General features: G+C 42.1%; 1 pseudogene; it reads left to right on the top strand.

Annotated features, from left to right (window-relative positions):
* LOC119087733 overlaps positions 1-12,728 on the top strand; it is a 21,449-nt pseudogene extending 8,721 nt beyond the window's left edge.
* Positions 12,729-13,331: the final 603 nt, after the last annotated feature.

The following is a 13,331-nucleotide window of genomic DNA, read 5'->3' as shown; positions in this document are numbered from 1 at the left end:
TCCATTTCATTGTCTCTTGTTTAAAAGCAATCACCTTGAAATCTCTCTGAGGATAATATCAATAACTGATCAGGGGTATAGAATACATTGCATGTGACCATATCTTCTTCAGAGAATAGAAATGAGTTATAAATATTCAAATATTCCATAAGTTGAACATGCAAAAAAATCATGGCTGGGACTTACCTGTAACTGTGCTGCAGCAAAAGCATTTTTTTTTTTTTTCTGGAAACTTAGAGTTTCAGAAGTAGTGCTAATCAGAATGTCCTTCATTTGTAAACATGGTGAAGTAAGCACACACACACACACACACACACACACACACACACACACACAGATGCACATGAATGTACATGCACACATGTATGCATATGTACACAAACACACACATACCCTGACTGAGTGAACAATAAGAATAAGATTATATGTGTGAGCTATCAATGCATAAGAAAAGGAATGTCAGCATGAAGCAACTCCCAAAATGGGGAAAGGGGGGGGAGCATTTTATTTAGATGTTTTGTCGTCCTAAATTGGTTTCCAGATTCCTAGCCTTTAATGAAGTATAAACAATTATGGAAAGTTGGTGACACACTAGCAAGAGTTGGGACGTGAGCTTTATGAAGGTAGAAAACTTTGAACATTAGAACCACTGTAGCAAAAGCAAAATAAATGTTCACTACAGAAAACCCAAAAGATAATTGACAGCCGAGGAAACTAGCCCATGAAGAGGGGTAAGCCTGAGCACTTCAGTTACCCATGGAAGAGGACGGGAAGGTCTGTGGAGGCACAGATTAACGATACAGCCTAAGAAAGAAGCTGTAAGTATGTAATTATTAAGTATGTAATAAATGGGATAAAATAAGAAGCCAAATATGTACTAAAATACTACAAGTTTTCTTAGTGTAGAAAAATACTTTAAATATGTGAATTGGAAAGAAACCTTTTACTTTGGGAAATAAATAATGAATATCTACACATAAAATTTGAATATCTTTTGAGTATAAAGGGAAAATTCTGGAAGAAAAACACACACAAATTTAAAGAATAGATAACCTGCTATCTAAAGTATCAAAACTACCCTGGCCCCAAACATACTTTTTTCAGTAACAAATGTTGCTTTTTTACGGTCAACTTTTATGCAGCTGTGGGCTGCTCAAAGGAAATGCTTCTGACTGGAACTTTTACTCAACCTCTTTGTCTGTCAGGCACAAGAATGCCACAACAGCTAGATGTGTGAATTTCAGAGAATGCACACCACATGGTTCCTGGCATTGTTTCATAATGAAGTCAGGGGGCAGGGAAGAGAGCCCTGGGAGGTAGGAGAAAGCTGCAAGTGTGTCAGCAAGGCTGAAGCAAGTCCTGTTGGAGTCCGCAAGACTGAGCATGAGAAGAAATGCTGAGGCATTGTTTAGGAGAATCTGTGGTTGAATTTTCGCCTCTTGCATGCTCCTCTTCCTTCCCCAGGCCTTCCTCCCTGGCCTCTGTCTCTCCCTCAGTGAGGGAAGAAGAAGGTAGGCGTGAGGGGGAAGTATGTTTTGAAGGAATGAGGAAATGAGGACTGTGACTTCTTCCTAAACAGGTCAAAGAAATGAATATGGAACTGAGATTTAGGCAGTGGAGGATTCCAGGATTCGGGGAAGGCTTGTATAATCTAAGAGCTATGACTTTGGGCTAAGGTACTCATTCTGGTTCCGACCATACTGTGGACTGATATTCATTTGCAAGGACAGAGTTGAGTGGGATATAGGGTCTGATGCAACCCTTCAATGTTCCAAATTCTTTCCTATACAAAATGTAAAAAATATATGTTAAGTATTCAAATGTGAGCGTGGAAGCCAAAATTTTTATTATTTTTATTATTCCATATTGTTTTTAAACAGTTACTGCTTTAGTGGTGCAGATGGGCCAAACAAACTTGTTTAGGGAGTGAAAACATGCGACTTGTTATCTCCCATAAACAACAGCTTCCGGTATTTCTGGAACTATTTGTCCTTGGGCAAGGGGTGCTGTGGATACCACTCTATATAAATAAAACACTGATGGCAGTGACCAGGCAGGAAGATAGGTGGACAAAGAAGAGAGAATTGGGAAACAGAAGAAGAGGAGAGACACTGCAGCCACCGCCAGGACAAGCAGCATGTAGAGACTCTGGTAAGCACAGCCACGTGCAAGTAAGATTTATAAAAATGGTTAATTTAAGATAAAAGAACAGTTAGCAAGAAGCCTGCCATGGCCATACAGTTTATAAGTGATATAAGCGTCTGAGTGAATATTTTATATGTGGATTGTGGGACTGTGGGGCTTGGGGAACCTGGAGAGAAGCCCTCCAGCAACAAAGGGGCCTGCAGATCAGAGGTATTTTGTTTCATGGATCTCTTAGGCATAGTAAATTAAAACTTAAAATGTAACTTGGCTCTCACAGTTGTGAGATAACATTGTAGTTCCATTTCTATATTTTTAGGAGAGGGTCACTTTTGTCCACTCTAACCTCCTCCTGTGTCCTCAGGGCTGCCACTCAGGATTTTAAGATGGTGTGACAACACCAAGTATCATGCCTTCAGTGCTTCTGTACTCATAACCAGGAAGCAAGAGAGACACACACTCCAAGTGTGATTGAGATCTGACTTGACATCTATTCTATCAGCCAAGACTGTGAGACCAAAATGAGCGATCTTAGAAATAAGACAAATGCTTTCACCCTAAAACTAAGGCCTACGATTTCTCCTTTTGGGAATAGGCCATTAGTTACTGAAACCAGTCAGTTCAGATTCCAGAAACCAGGAAGTGTAAAAGTACAGAGTCACAAGGTAGTCACGAGGTAATGCCTGCCAGACTATGGAATGTCCTCTCCCTGGTTTCCAGGGTAACTGGCCACAGAAATGCCCCCACCTGAGGGCAGCCAATGAGAAATGATGGTGGGCAACCACTCCCTTAGAAGTAATTTCTAGAAGTCCCTAGAAGCGAGCCAATCAGAATTGTATCCATCCTAGCACCCCTAAATGATGTAACCTTGTGACTTTTCCCTTTAAAAGCTGAGCTTGCAGACAGGTGGGCGCTTCCTCCAGCCTCCACTGCGTTGGATGTATTAGACGAAGTCCCTGCCTAGGCTTGTATTGCTTTTGGATATCCAGAATTAAACCTTGCTTTTGCACTCCGACATGCTCATCTTTGGTGGTCTCTCTGGGGGTCACGATCTGGACACAACAAAGACCACCTGATTCTGTGAGACGGGCATCACTACTATCTGTAGATAGCACGTCTGTGTTCAGTTACACAGATATTTCCTCACATTTATGTTTTTAAAGCATCATTTTCTTAGCTGCAAAATTCATGTTTTGTAATATTTCAGTTGTACATAGGAAACTGGAAAAAAATGAATCCTTTAGCCTCTTGGACATTACCAAATGGCTGGGAGAAAATTATCCCACTAATTTAATGTATATTCTTCCATGTGCTTGTCTTTGATCAAACATGCCTTTAATCCCAGCACTCGGGAGGCAGAGGCAGGCAGAGCTCTGTGAGTTTGAGGCCAGCCTGGTCTACAGAGTGAGTTCCAGGAAAGGTACAAAGCTACATAGAGAAACCCTGTCGTGAACCGCCCCCCCCCCAAAAAAGAATATATTCATGTGTAGAAATGGGGTACCAGATTTAAGTCAGTACATCTGAGTTGGGTTGTTGGTTTATATTGGCCTAAACCAGGTAGCTACCTTATTAATTGGTCAGAACAGCCCCCCCCTTTTTTTTAAGATTTATTTCTTTATTATGTATACAGCATTCTATCTGCATGCCAGAAGAGGGCACCAGATCACATTACAGATGGTTGTGAGCCACCATGTGGTTGCTGGGAATTGAACTCAGGACCTCTGGAAGAGCAGCCATGGTTCTTAACCTCTGAGCCATCTCTCCAGCCCAGAACAACCTTTCTTGAATGCTGGGAATGGAATATGCCATGGCTTGTGTTATACCCAGATTGCAGGGACCCCCAAAAGACCACCATGGAGACTGAATCGCATATTGACTCTCCATCTGTCAGATGCAGTGGTGAGAGCAGAGAGCCCCAAGCCCAGGTAGGGTGGGGTTTCTGTCATAGCAGAGGTTGAGGTGAGAGCATTTCCAGGGTTCAGGACCTTGATTGGCTAACATTTATCTAGGGATATATTGGTAAAAAGGGGAAATAGATGTGTGCTAGGCTCAGAGGCATCCGTTGGATATAAGGTACTTCCCCTTAGATGCTGGCCCATCTCTGGGTGGATCCCTGGGTGGTGTCAGCTTATGGCTTTTCCTGGATCTGGGTGTTGCCTGCCAGTAAGCCTGTCATGGCAACTGTGTCTGCACCCCTAGGCCTGTCATGGCAGGTGTGTGGTCAAGCTGTTTTGGGCCCTCCCCACAGTTTACATATGACTTAAAAGGTCAGAATGGTCACTTTCCATAGTCTCTTGAAACGGTTAGTATGTGACTTCTTTTGAATTATAAACAGCATATATGTGGGAAGTTGCTAATTTTTTCACTGTGGACCGCATGATGACCATTGCTGCTTGACAAAGTTCCAGCATTTCGACTTTGCAGATCACAATTCTCCAGCACCTTTTACTTTAATTTTTAGTGATTCTCACCGTGTTTTATGAGAGTTTCCTTATACCTTTCCCTTTGGGAAATTCTGTGCGGGCTTTGAAGGACAAAAATGTATAAAACAGCAGCCTGTTTAAACAAATAATTTTTTGGAAAATTCCCCACCACTGTAGAATGATAACTCTACCTACTCCCATACAGGTTAACACCAAGCTGCTAGGAAATGATAAGTAACATAGGCTTGATAAATAAGGTGTATTTGATAATCAAGATTTACAAATTCCTAAGGTCTACTCAGGTTCACAGTAATATTTGTCTAGGTTCATCTTTGCCTACTTTAGGTTTTAGCTATTTGGATAAATGAAGCCATATAAAAAACTGCAATATTCTATAATGGAGTATCTGCTGCCCCTGTACCCCCCCCCCCCCCAGTCCCCCCAACCCCAAAGTCCTTTTCCCAAGGTCAGGCATTTGGACAAAGTCTGAATTCCCTCAAGGGCTTGAAGAAATTTCCTGCCTGCTAGAAGAGACAAATACTTATCTCTGGCAATGGGAACTTGTGGCCCTTTCATTAACATGTGACTGGTGCCTGTTAACTTGTCAAGGTCAGTGCTAGCTTCCTAAATCCCTGATCAGGAGCCACACTCAGCTCACATGTCCCTTTTAAAGTCACGTTTAATCCTATGTACAACTATAGAGTATAAAATGTGCATTCTTTTTTGCAATAAACACGTGGGCAACCATACCTTTCCGTCCTCAGATCCCACCATCACCCTCCCTTCTCTTGACTCCACATCTCCTCTGTGAGACCTGAACCCTGCCAGAGCAGATCTCTGGCAAGTTTTGACACATAATATGTGCTGACTAGGTTTTTTTTTTTTTTTTTTTTTTTTTTTTGCCAATTTGACACAAACTAAGAGTCTCTAAGAGTAGGGAACTTCAATTAGAAAATGCCTCCATGCAGGGGGATCATGATCTGTCCCTGGTCTAAGGGCAGGCAGGCTTCTGGAACCCGTTGCCTGTGGTGTGACACATTGCACAACCTTGGTGCAGAGGGAAGGGGCTTGGACCTGCCTAGGCTCAGTGTGCTGGGCTCTGCTGACTCCCCATGGGAGACCTCGATTTGGGGGATGTGGGGATGCGGGGTGGCTTGGAAAATAGGGCTGGGGGTGGGAGGATGGAGGAGGAGGGATCTGTGGATAGTATGTGGAGTGAGTAGAAAATTTCTTAATAAAGAAAAATGAAAGAAAGAAAAAAGAAAATGCCTCTACAAGATTAACCTGTAGGCAGATCTGTGAGGCATTTTCTTAGTTAATGATCGATGTGGGAGGTCCTGGCCCATTGTGGGTGGGGCTAACCCTAGGCAGATGGTCCAGGGGTGTTAAAACAAATAGTAAGCCATGAGGAGTAAGCAGTGTTCCTCCATGGCTTCTGCTTCAGTTCCTACCTCTGGGTTGCTGCCTTGAATTTCTGCCCTGAATTCCCACAGTGGACTGTGACTGGAATGTGTAAGTTAACTTTTCTCCACAAGTTGCTTTTGGTCGTGGTTTGATCACAGCAATAGAAACCCTAGCTAATACATGATGTAAGGTAAACCTACTTCTTGAAGCTTTTGTTGAGACATAAATCATTAAATACAGTACACGGTCCTGGGTCCATTAGTGAGGCTCCTCCCTATTAGTGAGGCTCCTCCCATTTAGTGAGGCCCCTCCCCTTTAGTGAGGCTTCTCATTATTGAGGCTTCTCCGTGTTAGTGAGGCTCCTCCCCATTAGTGAGGCTCCTCCCCTTTAGTGAGGCTTCTCCCTGTTAGTGAGGTTCCTCCCCATTAGTGAAGCTCCTCCTTGCCTGTGACAGGAACCCAGTTCAAAGAGGTTTGACACACAATGTTGACAGGGCTCCCAGAGCAAACTAGCTTCTAAAGGAAAATGAGTGAGGCTCTGGTGCTCCCACAACATTCCTCATTCTGTTTTCCCAAAATTCCTGCCTGTTTCCATGGCCATTGCCCTTATTCAGGAAATAAGGGCAGATTAGAGTCACTGAATAGTGGAAGGGTCGAAGGTTATTTGTGGGGAAGAATACGTTTTGCTTTTCTATGAGTGAAAAACTATCTATACTCAAAACTATATATTTCAGAAGCAGAAGAGATCAATTTGAGTGTGTTCACAAAAAAGAAATGGTAAAATTGAAGGCAGTGAATGGCTAACCACCCTGAGTTGATCACTGCAATGTACATGTGAATTAAAACATCAAGTGTATATCATAAACACGATATTATACCAACCTAAAATGTAGCGGTAACGCCCGCATTACCGATACCTGTTCACCATGTCTGAGCGAAGGGCTGCGGATTAAAAATAGAGACAAGAGACAGCCAGTCATTTGCCATGGCTGAATGCCAAATGCCATTTATTGAAAGAGGGAAGAAACCTTAAATACAGGCTTACAACACAAATGGAGGATCCCTGGAGGGCATAAGTTCGCTACCAATGGTCTACATTCTAGACCCAATGTTCTACATTCTTGCATCTAAGTTGTTTACACCAAACACAGGATGTAGGAACAAAGAACCTCCAGTAAGCTCTCTGGTGATCCTTAGGTGAGAAGGAGACCGGCAGGGAATCTGAATAGGGAGGACATCTGGTCAAGGTCAGCAAGCAAGGCGGCAGCCACTCACAGTCGGGGGCCAGGGCCCATGGCACCCACACTAAAACGTACAAAAATTAGACACAACAGTAGTAAGAAAAAAAGTACAGGGATGCCTTTGCACACAACAGACTGTGGACTCGGGCCAGCTGGATGAAGGAAGGCCATTGACGGCAAGCACTCCTGTTGACCACCTGTTGTGACCTACTGATCTGACCAAGGAGAGCAAAGAAGCAAAGAACACATCATGTGGACACAGTGCTGCTCCTGAGAGATTGGACACCAGAGGGGGTGACACTTGGTAGAAAGTCAGTATGAGTCTACCAATGTTACAAAAGTAGGAATATGTTATGTGCAGATACATGCAAACGTGGCTATGGGATTATTTGAAGGTTCTTAAAAGATGTTGTTTTCAATATAAATGTAAACTCTTTTCAGTTTCTTTTAAACAAATAAATACACATTTAATGAAACACAAACAATATCCAAATTATTACTATTTTACTTTTCACGAGTTTTATTCTTAGCAAAGAAGTCATTGTGTGAAGACTCAGGAAATATCAGGAAGAAAGACACTATCAGGGGATAAGGTATGTATGAGATAGCCTAAGAATGAGAAAAGTATTGTGATCTTATACAACAATGGGCTGTAACTGAAATGAGAGAGAATATAAATATAGATTCAATGACATTATATATTCATGTATATACATGTATGCATGCACACAAAAATTTAACACATAAGAACAATGTTTTGAATAGGTACAAATTATAGATTTGTCTATTCTGCAAGCTTAAGAAATAGTTTAAAAATAATGGAGTCTGGCCGGTATTTGATATTGTTCTCTACATTGTAAACCTCACAGAGGCTATGTAACTAAATGTCAATGTGAACCACACCACAGGGCCAGAAAAACTTATACCACAGTAAGAACAAAAAGCAGGGTCAATGTTGATAGACAAAAATGTGTCTGCATGCCCTCCATATACAAGGAACAAACTGATGGGAAGAGAAACAAGCATGCTGGTGGCCATATCAGAGGAGCAGCAGGCGGCATTTGAAGTTTGGGAGGTTGGTCCACCAGGAAGCAAAGCACTGATGGGTGAATCTCGAATAGGCAAGGCCCCGAGGGCTTCCGCTCCAGAACGTCTCTTGCTGCTGCTGTGCCTTCACATGTTTGCCTCTGCCATTTTTCTCTGGTATCTGGCCTGGTGTGAATGAGTGTGGGGAGATTGCCACTGCCTTTAATGTAGTGTGTTTATCTCATGGAAATAGCCTATTCTACTGGGCATTTTTACCTGTGGGTTATTATGAAGATGATTTCCTCTTAAGCTGTACTGTTTAACTGAAGTAATGATTTTATACAATAATAGTGTTAGTTTAAATAGAATTTTAATGATTAAGGGTTTTTAACAATTGTAGTAAGGGATTATGATAGAGGTTAGTTTAGTGGGATAATTAATACAGGTAAAGGTAAGATATAGTGTTGCCCCTGCTCCTGTTAAAGCAGGGGCTATAGAGGATAGAAGATAAGAACAGGGAAATGTCACACAACTAGTTTCTCTTGAGGAGCCATATAGATTGTGGCTTAGGTTAATGATTAAGAGAAACAATTGAGGCTGGGCAGTGGTGGCATATGCCTTTAATCCCAACACAGAGCCAGGCGGATCTCTGTGAGTTTGAGGCCAGCCTGGTCTACAGAGTGAGATCCAGGACAGGCACTAAAACAGCACAGAGAAACCCTGTCTCAAAAAACAGAGAGAGAGAGAGAGAGAGAGAGAGAGAGAGAGAGAGAGAGAGAGAGAGAGAGAGAGAGAAGCAATCGAGTCCCAGAAGCCCATCTAGTCCAAGTTCTTTTCTTTTAATCTTAATGTTGGGAGATGTGTTCACAGGTTTCAGTGTGCATCATAGCTGAAACAAAGCTTTAAATAATGACTTAAAGTTAGGTTAAGGTGTTTTTTTGTTAATGGTTTTGAGGTAAAAAACCTTGGAAAATAGCCGGGTGGGGGTGGTGGCACATGCCTTATACCCAGCACTTGGGAGGCAGAGGCAGGTGGTTCTCTATGAGTTTGAGGACAGCCTGGTCTACAAAGTGAGTTTCAGGACAGCTAGGACTGTTACACAGAGAAACCCTGTCTCAAAAAAAAAAATCTTGGAAAACAATTTAAAGGCATACTTTCAATAGCTGAGTGAGGGACTCACTGAGGTCAGGGAGTGGGAACAATGGTAGCCTGGCTACTGCTGGCTGATGTGCTTTTCTTGCTAGGATGGATTGGTGAGGAAAGGAGATGATTAATTCCTTGTACTCATTTCTGCCCTCAGCTCCTTGATATGCTTTAATGAAAGAGACTGTTGGTGAATGGATCTAAAGTAGAGTTGACTGATTGTTTTTCATGTATAAGAGCTTACATCTGTGATTCTTTTAAGATTTTTATAAGATTACTTCTTGAGATAAATAATAAAGTGATTGATCCTTTCTTTGTAACTGTGAAATGCAGCCTGCCAGCAAAAGAACTGGCTGAGAAAAACACCTTGCTTGCTCACACTCTGTTAATCTATAACAAGTTGCTTGAGTATGAATGTATGTGGGTTCTTGGGACAACTTGTTTTTCACCTGTAATACATAAAATGTTTAATCATATAAGGGATATGGAAAATATTCTGGTTTTTAACTTGTATTCATTGTAATCATTTACTTGAAAAAGTAGATTGTAACCACATTGTGATTTTTTTATATTGCTTTAAAGATTTTGCTGGGGTATATGAGCTGTAAGGGAAAAAAATGAAGTTAGTTAGAAGGAAGACATCAATAAAGACAGAAGAGATACATCTTGATAGAGGTAATAAAAAAGTGAAGATAGAGAGATCCTAAAGGTGTGTGTGTGTGTGTGTGTGTGTGTGTGTGTGTGTGTGTGTGTGTGTTTTCCCTTTTCGCCAGCCCCAGAGAATTAAGTTTCACTCCCTCAGATAGAAAAGTCAAGTTGAATGATTAGTCCACCAACACCATGGCTCAGTCGCTGAGCTGCTGAAGGCTGGTCCTCACAGCAGCACCACAAGTGATTTCCACAGGTGGCTTAGGTGCTCTCAGTCAAGACAACGAACAGTAAATAATATGCAATAAGGAGTCACTGTATCTGCGTAATGTTGTATTTTTACGGGAAGTAAAGTTTTATTAATTTAATTACACCATAGATTTTATTACCACAGGAGGTAACAAAATTTGGGCTCACCGGAACCAGATGTATTTTTATTGTAAATAGCATCAATAATTTTATCCATGTCTGGTGCCATCTTAAAGAGGAGCATAAATAAACGTCCTCTACATATAAGGACCATGGCCACTCAGTGGACCTTCACTGAGCTGGCAGCTGACTCCTCTGAGGAGGGTGGTGTCAGGGTGTTGGACTTACACGGACATTTCCTCACCAGCTCCTGGCCCTTTCAGTAGAAATCTCTCTACCCAACCTTGTCTGAAAAGTATCAGGGACAAATTTTCAGGTGTTTGTCGAGTAATGTTACCAAGGAACACTGAGTGTAGAATTTGCATATTGAACTAAGTTACAGGGAAATTCTAAAGGCCCAAGGAAGCAAAACCCCAAAATAGCAAGAAACCTGTATGTTGGGATCTACATTGAATTCTGTAACTAACTTGGGATTCTGGGCCGTAAGTTGCAGGAGATGGGAGCAAGTTAGCTATTCCAGTAAGGAAGGCAAACACACCCTGGACCACCCCATCAAGCGCTGACTTGCCTCTCGTGACCCAAAATACAATATCTCAGTCACTCCTGATTTGATTTTTAAATTTTATTCTGTCTTCTGTAACAAGAAATATGATACAAATAAGACCTCCAATTGCTTTAGATCCAATAACCTTGATTCTACCTCAGTCTCAACACTACTTAGCCTCCTTTTCATGATATCTACTTGAAATGTGTATGCAAGTGATGAAATTTGATAAGTACTGAATATTTTTCATTCATCAACAAACATTAATATAGGTAACGTTGCTGTTGAGGTATGGGAAGTTTTTTAGGGGTAAAATTATGTAAAAGTTAAGCCTAATCTTTGGAGGTCCTCATTTGACACAGGACCTCTGTACCCATGCGCGGGAGCAGGCCCTGTTCGAGTGTTGGGTAGTGACCTGGAGGCAGTGCACACCTCGCCAGTGAATCTCCATTGTCTCTTTCAGTGGGTTCACATGCAGGAAGTTAATAAAGGACCTTCACAACTGAACTCAACCCCGGTCTTAACCTCCCTTCCCCCTACCAGAAGATCCACCCCAGGCCCAGAACAGAAGTAAAAAGATTTTATCTGAGGTCGGAGGTAGCTTTCCCTCCAGAGAGGGATCCAGAAGTTGCCATTGGCAGGGAGCAAAGATCAGACAAGATTGAAGTATCTCCTAAGCAACAGGTGCCCTCGGTAAGTTGTATGAGGTGAGTTGTATGAGGACCAGTGCGGCATCTGCTGGTCCATGGCTGTACCAACCCCACAGGACACTTGACCAAATCAAGATGGAATCTGTCATGAGGGACAGTCACACATGCTTGTGCAACACATGTGCAAGACTTTCCAGCTTCTCTTACAATCAATAGTGTTATGCTCAGATCTCGGGGACCTCCAAGAGGCCACCATGAAGACTGAATTCCATGTGTAAAAGCAAAGAGCCTTGTGTGCCACAATTTTCTGACCTCTATATCTAGTGGCTGTTCTGTTCTCTGACCTCAGATAAGTTTATTAGTATTATTTGTATGCACAATATATTGGAGAACACATAATCACCACAGAAGTTTTACTTGATAATGTTTTAAGTGAATTTGTGGGTTTTTCATTCATTTCCACGTAGTTTGGAAAAGATAAATGGAGACAGTGGTCTTTTTCTTTCTTTCTTTCTTTTTTTTTTTTTGACAGTGGTCTTAAAGGAATTCAAATCAACAGTTTTTAATGCTAAACATGTGGGTAGGTGTCTGATTTGGTTGTGTTTTTTTTTTTTTTGTTTTGTTTCGTTTCTTTTATTTTTAGAATTTATTGTTTAGAGGAGAGGAAACATTCTCTATTTTCATCCTCAAGAAATCAGCCACTGCTGGATGTCTTTTTGGGGGTTAGTGGTGCTGAGAACTGAATCTAGACCTTTGCTATTGTGAGCACGTATCTAGACTGGGCCGAGCTGTATCCTGTTTCCTTTCTTTCTTTTCTTTCTTCCTTTTTATTTTATTTACTATTTATATTTTGAGAGAGAGGCTTCTGTAGGCCAGCCTGGCTTCAAGCTTACTATGTAGGCAAGGTTGGCCTTGAACTTCTGATGCTCCTGCCTCCTCCACCTCTCAGGTGCTGGGATTATAGGCAGGTGCCCTCACAGCAGGCAAGCTCTGTCTTTTTCCCCCTGGTCTTTATTTTTAGAGCAATTTCATGTTTGCAGAAAACCTGAGCTGGAAGCAGGGCCAGTATAATACTGTAATCCCCGGCCTCCGGAGCTGTCGCTGCCGAGCCCACATTCACTACGATCGCCTACAGTGACAAGCCGTCGCTCAGTCCATACTTGGCACGGGGGCTCGCTCTGAGAATGAACCTCAAGTGCTTTGGAGCCACAGTCTCTGCAATTGTGCCTTTCAGTAAGAAAAACTCACCAAGCACAGTGTCCAACAGAGGAAGTTCCACTTAAGGCCCTCAGAGAAGGGAGACTGGATTTTTTTTAATGAGTGTCTGCATTGGTTGTCCCGGTAAAACAACTCATAAGCCAGTACACTTTGGTTCCCAAACACCTTTCCTCCCCTGGGATGTGCTTCTTCAGTGCTGAGGATGGAAGCTGGGTCCTCGGATGTTAGACAAGCCCTCTGCACTATGCTACATAGCCAAACCTCGCTCAAATACTTCTTTTGATCTCTTCCTCTTTGGACTTTTGAAGCAAGACTTCACTGAGGAGCTTAGGCAGGCCTCTATCTTGTGGTCCATCTGCCTCAGGCACTCATACAGACAGGCACTATCATACCATTTTCCAAAGACTATATGATTAAGCAGTAGATTTGAGGATTTACTGTACTTCTTTGGGGTACAATATCTCAATTAATTCAGCTCATCATTTCTTTCATTATTAAGAAAGAAGTGTGCACCTGTAGTTTT

Source organism: Peromyscus leucopus, chromosome 3, assembly GCF_004664715.2.
Source record: "Peromyscus leucopus breed LL Stock chromosome 3, UCI_PerLeu_2.1, whole genome shotgun sequence".
NCBI lineage: Eukaryota > Metazoa > Chordata > Mammalia > Rodentia > Cricetidae > Peromyscus > Peromyscus leucopus.
Note: the sequence above shows the minus strand (reverse complement) of the source record. Positions and strands in the feature narration are given on the sequence as shown.